Here is a 6,462-nt window from a genome sequence, read left to right on the forward strand (position 1 = left end):
GTCTCCCGAGTAGCTGGGATTACAGGTATGCATTACCATACCTGGCTAAGTTTTGTATTTTTAGTAGAGATGGGTTTTCGCCATGTTGGTTGGCCAGGCTGGTCTCGAACTCCTTGCCTCAAGTGATCCACACGCCTTGGTCTCCCAAAGTGCTGGGATTACAGGCGTGAGCCACTGTGCCCGGCCTATTTATTATTATTATTTTTTTTGAGACAGGATCTCGCTCTGTTGCCTTGGCTGGAGTGCAGTGACGTGATCTTGGCTCACTGCAAACTCCACTTCTTGGGCTCAAGTCTGGGCCCAAGAGTAGCTGGGACTACAGACACATGCCACCACACCTGGCTAATTTTTTTTTGTGTGTGTATTTTTTTGTAGAGATAGGGTTTCACCATGTTGCCCAGGCTGGTCTAGAACTCCTGACCTTAAGCGATATGCCTGTCTAAGCCTCCCATGACCTTCCTCATTTAGAGCTCTTTTGTATGTCATCTTAGTAAAATAATTCCTTTATCTTTTAAGAGATAACATCAACTCAACAGAACAGGATTTATTTTTATTTATTTATTTTTGAGATGGAGTTTCACTCTTGTTGCCCAGGCTGCAGTGCAATGGCGTGATCTTGGCTCACTGCAGCCTCCACCTCTCTGATTCAAGCGATTCTCCTGCCTCAGCCTCCCAAGTAGCTGGGACTACAGGTGCGTGCCACCACGCCTGGCTAATTTTTGTATTTTTAGTAGAGATGGGGTTTCACCATGTTGGCCAGGCTGGTCTCAAACTCCTGACCTCAGGTGATCCACCCGCCTCAGTCTCCCAAAGTTCTAGGATTACAGGCATGAGCCACTGTGCCTGGCCCTAGCCCAACATCTTTGAAAATAAACTCTTACTGGGCTGGGCGCGGTGGCTCACGCTTGTAATCCCAGCACTTTGGGAGGCCAAGATGGGCAGATCACGAGGTCAGGAGATCAAGACCATCCTGGTTAACATGGTGAAACCCCGTCTCTACTAAAAATACAAAAAAAAAATTAGCCGGGCATGGTGGCGGGCGCCTGCGGTCCCAGCTACTTGGGAGGCTGAGGCAGGAGAATGGCGTGAACCCGGCAGGCGGAGCTTGTAGTGAGCCAAGGTTGTGCCACTGCACTCCAGCCTGGGTGACAGAGTAAGACTCCGTCTCAATACATACATACATACATACATACATACATACATACACTGTTTTCTTCCTTTCTTCCTTTCTTTTTCTTTCTTTTCTATTTCCTTTCTTTCTTTCTCTTTCTTTCTTTCTTCCTTTCCTTTCCTTCTTCTTTTCTTTCTTTCTTTTTTTTTTTCATACAATGTCTTGCTCTGTCTTCCAGGCTGAGTGCAATGGCTCAATCTTGGCTCAATGCAACTTCTGCCTCCCAGGTTCAAGCGATTCTCCTGCCTCAGCCTCCCAAGTAGCTGGGATTACAGGTGCTGGCCACCATGCCCAGCTAATTTTTGTATTTTTTATAGAGATAGGGTTTCGCCATGTTGGCCAGGCTGGTCTTGAACTCCTGACCTCAGGTAATCCATCCGCCTTGGCCTCCCAAAGTGCTGGGATTACAGGCATCAGCCACCAAGCCTGGCCTAAGCTGTTATCTTTCTAAGATTCAATGCAGACAAGGAATACGCATCACACATTTAGAACTTCACAAATGACTGCACACTTATGCAGCTGCCAGATGCTGACTCTAACAGGTTATTTCTTTGGCCAGAGAATGTAGAAATAGTTCTCTCCACTTCTCTAGACAATAGACACTTCTGCTATCCTCAAAATCAGATGAAATGAGAGTAGTACCAAGGTAGTGAGGACATTTTGAGGAGTATTAGGTTAGGGCAGTACTTTTTTTTGTTTTTTGAGACAGGGTCTTAGGGTTTCTGTCACCCAGGCTGGAGTGCAGTAGTGTGATCTCGGCTTACTGCAACCTCCACCTCCTGGGCTCAACCGATCGTCCTGCCTCAACCTCTTGAGTAGCTGGGAATACAGGTGTGCACCACCAGGCCCGGATAATTTTTGTATTTTTAGTAGAGATGGGGTTTCGCTATGTCGTCCAGGCTGGTCTTGAACTCCTGGACTCAAGCTATCTGCCCTCCTCTGCCTCCTAAAGTGCTACGGTTACAGGCATGAGCCACTGTGCCTGGCCATAGGACAGTTTTGTTTGTTTGTTTTTTGTCTTATTTTTGAGAGACAGAGTCTTGCTATGCTGCCCAGGCTGGTCTCAAGCTCTTGGACCCAAGCAATTCTCTTGCCTTGGTCTCCCAAAGTATTGGGATTACAGGTGTGAGCCACTGTGTTCAGCCAGTACTTTTTTTTTTTTTTTTAATTTAGAGTCAGTGTCTTGCTCTGTCACTCAGGCTGGAGTGCAGTGGCAAGATCACTGCAGCCCTGAACTCCTTGACTCAAGTGAACTTCCAGCCCCAGCCTCTCAGAGTGTTGGGATTTACAGGTTTGAGTCACCACACTGGGCTCTAGGGCAGAACTTTATGGCCACCTTTTATGTCCTGGATTTCCACTTGAGCATTGAGAATTCTGGGTTTGGAAATTTGATGGAGACAGGAGAAATCCCATCCTTACTTCAGGCACTTACTGAACCTAGTGTATGTGGAAGGAAGAGGGGATGCACTTAGAATGGGCATAGGATATAAGAGAATAATGATAAAGAATATTTATAATCAGAACTTCTCACACTCAGGACGAGGAAGGAGAATCTCTAACAGAGTCACAGCATGATTATTTCAGCTTTTTCCTGTTTCCTTCCTCTGTACTTTGGGTCCCTCTTTCCTTTCTAGCGTTCCCTCTTCTTTCATCAGACACACTGTGTGGCAAACTTAAGCCCCAAACCACAACCTTGACAAATTCCAAATGGATTTTGTCAGCAAGGCCAACACACCCCTTCGCCACTCCCTATCCCTGCTCCTAGCACATGCACTGGGGTCAGTGACAGGGTTGGAGTATGCAACCCACAGAGCTGGTGGCTACAATTTCAGCTTTTACTAGGCTCCAATGGCAGCCAGAGGGAGGGAGAAAGGCTGATGAACTGTAAGGCGGGCCTCTTGTCCCTCTTCAGCTCCAGATGAGTTCTACTCCTGCTGGCCTTTACCAAGTGGCTGGGAAGTTAGGGAGGGGCAGTGGCCAGCTAATTGCCAGCTGGGCAGCACTCCTCCTATCTCTGCTCCTGTTTGCTCCATGGGCAGCCCACTCTGATGCTGCAACAGACGTTTTCTTCTTCAGACTCCAGACAGGTGAAGGACAGAAGCACTGGGAGATTCTCTAGTCCCATTAATCAGTCCTGACTAACATACCATGGTACCTGCTGCTTACTACATTAGACTGTCACCATTTCCATCTTTCTATTGCACTGGGGATAAAACCTTGAGAAGATCTGAAGCACTGGGCAGGAATATCAACAGGTTCCACCTCCTTGTCTGAGTTCCACAGGCATGTGCACATGGTAAGGGCACTAGGGAGGTTTTATAAATCATAGTTTTGGTGGACAGCATGGTGGGATAACCTGGTGGAGTGTTACTAGAAATTTCTAGAGAAATAAATGAAAGAGTAATCACATGGAAATATCAAAAAACCCACTCTAGGAGTAGTAAGACTGGAGGAAGATCCTTTTGTAGTTCATAAGCATAATGACTGGGTACTTACACACATGTGAGATGTGCCACCCTCAAACCTTGTTACATTGGCACACTATCCATTTGACATGAACAACAACAACAAAATACTGGAGGTGTCTTTTGCCCTTAAAAACACAGAGCTGGGCTAGGCGCGGTGGCTCATGCCTGTAATCCCAACACTTTGGGAGGCCTAGATGGGAGGACTGCTTGAGCTCAAGAGTTTGGCCTGGGCAACATGGCAAAACCCTGTCTCTACAAATAGCATAAAAATTAGGTGGGTGACTGGGCATGGTGGCTCACGCCTGTAATCCCAGCACTTTGGGAGGCTGAGGCAGGTGGATCACCTGAGGTCAGGAGTTCAAGACCAGCCTGACCAACACAGTGAAACCCTGTCTCTACTAAAAATATAAAAATTAGCCAGGCGTGGTGGCACATGCCTATAATCCCAGCTACTTGGGAGGCTAAGACAGGAGAGTCACCTGAACACAGGAGGCAGAGGTTGCAGTGAGCGGAGATTGTGCCATTGCACTCAAGCCTGGGCAACAAGAGCGAAACTGTCTCAAAAAAAAAAAAAAAAATTAGCCAGGCATGGTGGCGTGCACCTGTAGTCCCAGCTACTTGGGAGGCTGAGGTGGTAAGGATCACTTGAGCCCAGGAGGTTGAGGCTGCAGTGAGCCGATTGTGCCACTGCACTCCAGCCTCAGCAACACAGCAAGACCCAGTTTCTTTTTCTTTTCTTTTTTTTGAGACGGAGTCTTGCTCTATCGCCCCGGCTGGAGTGCAGTGGCGCGATCTCGGCTCACTGCAAGCTCCAACTCCCGGGTTCACGCCATTCTCCTGACTCAGCCTCAGGAGTAGTTGGGACTATAGGCGCCTGCCACCACGCCTGCCTAATTTTTTGTATTTTTAGTAGAGACGGGGTTTCACCGTGTTAGCCAGGATGGTCTCGATCTCCTGACCTCGTGACTCGTGATCCGCCTGCCTCGGCCTCCCAAAGTGCTAGGATTACAGGCTTGAGCCACCGCGCCCGGCCAAGATCCAGTTTCAAAAACAGAAAAAAAAAAAAAAAAGCAAGAAACAAACAAACAAAACCACCAACAAAAACACACCCGACAGAACTACCCAGCACAGTGGCACATGTCTATAATCCCAGCTATTCAGGAGGCTGAGACAGGAGGATCACTTGAACCCAGGAATTCAAGACTGAAGTGTGCTATGATCGCTCCTGTGAATAGCCACTGCACTCCAGCCTGGGCAACATAGTGAGACCCCGTATCTTAAAAAAAACACAGAGATGTGGCTCACGCCTGTAATCCCAGCACTTTGGGAGGCCGAGGCAGGCAGATCACGAGGTCAGGAGATTGAGATCATCCTGGCTAACACAGTGAAACCCTGTCTCTACTAAAAAAACAAAAAATTGGCCGGGCATGGTGGCACACGCCTGTAGTCCCAGCTACTCGGGAGGCTGAGGCAGGAGAATCGCTTGAACCTGGGAGGCGGAGGTTGCAGTGAGCTGAGATTGCACCACTGCACTCCAGCCTGGGTGACAGAGCGAGACTCCATCTCAAAAACAAACAAACAAACAAACAAACAAAAAACACACAAAAACAAAAAACAACCCACAGAGATTAGCAGGGCAGCAGCCCTTAATAGCAGTGCCCAGGACAGATATAATTCCTTGTTATAAACAGGTTCCTTGTCATCCATCTCATCCCTTACCATCTTAAATTAAGGTCCCCTTAGCTTGACATTCTAGGGTCATGTTATCAGGTTAACATAAGACAGAAAACAGACTGGGTTAAGGGACTGTAAGTGCATACACCAGGGATTGATGAGGACAAGGAGATCGACATATATGGCACCTATCAGCTTTTTTTTTTTTTCTTTGAGACAGAGTCTTGCTCTGTCGCCCAGGCTGGAGTGCAGTGGTACGATCTTGGCTCACTGCAACTTCCGCCTCCCAGGTTCAAGCGATTCTCTGGCCTCAGTTCAAGTAGCTGGGATTACAGGTATGTGCCACCATGCCTGGCTAATTTTTGTATTTTCTGGTAGAGACAGGGTTTCACCATATTGGCCAGGATGGTCTCAAACTCCTGACCTTAAGTGATCGGCCCACTTCAGCCTGCCAAAGTGCTGGGATTACAAGTGTGAACACAGGGCCTGGCCCCAGCTTAGTTCTTCTTGGAAGCAAGAAAACAAACAAACAAAACCAACCAAGGCAATACATTCATAAGAGCAACAATTTTGGCTCAAGCCTTAGGGAAGAGCCATGTGTTCGTTCCCTTATACTGCTGTAAATGAGGAGACAGGGCACTTAGAGAACCTTCTGTTGGCCGGGCGCGGTGGCTCACGCCTGTAATCCCAGCTACTCAGGAGGCTGAGGCAGGAGAATCGCTTGAACCCGGGAGGCAGAGGTTGCAGTGAGCCAAGATGGTGCCATTGCACTCCAGCCTGGGCGACAGTGAGACTCTTGTCTCAAAAAAAAAAAAAAAAAAAAAAAAAAGGAACCTTCTGTTCTTAGCATTACTAGTGCCCTTCTATCACAGCTATTTTTGTTTCAAGGCAGTTCTGCATGTCTAGACCAGGTGCAAAACGGAGTGTGAGGGAAGTAGGAGTGGGTAGGAAGCAAGAAATATGGGTGCAAAGTCCTTCACCTTTCCTTGGGATACTAAAATCCCTACTCATCTAGGCACACTTCCTCAAACCACACTTCTGAATATTAGGTTTCCACTCTCCGTCTTTCAAGTTCCAACTTAACTGGCTCAGAGTCCAGCTGTTTTCCTTTAGCCTCTTAAGTTCATCACTCTCCTTCCTCTTCCTTAT

General features: G+C 47.6%; 1 non-coding gene across 1 annotated transcript; it reads left to right on the plus strand.

Annotated features, from left to right (window-relative positions):
• The first annotated feature begins 3,627 nt into the window (after positions 1 to 3,627).
• Positions 3,628 to 3,726, plus strand: LOC112436829 (small nucleolar RNA U13). The gene has a single exon (XR_003025515.1). It is a non-coding gene; the product is annotated as a small nucleolar RNA U13 (small nucleolar RNA).
• Positions 3,727 to 6,462: the final 2,736 nt, after the last annotated feature.

The sequence above is a fragment of the Pan paniscus genome, chromosome 10, assembly GCF_029289425.2.
Source record: "Pan paniscus chromosome 10, NHGRI_mPanPan1-v2.0_pri, whole genome shotgun sequence".
In the NCBI taxonomy this organism is placed as follows: domain Eukaryota; kingdom Metazoa; phylum Chordata; class Mammalia; order Primates; family Hominidae; genus Pan; species Pan paniscus.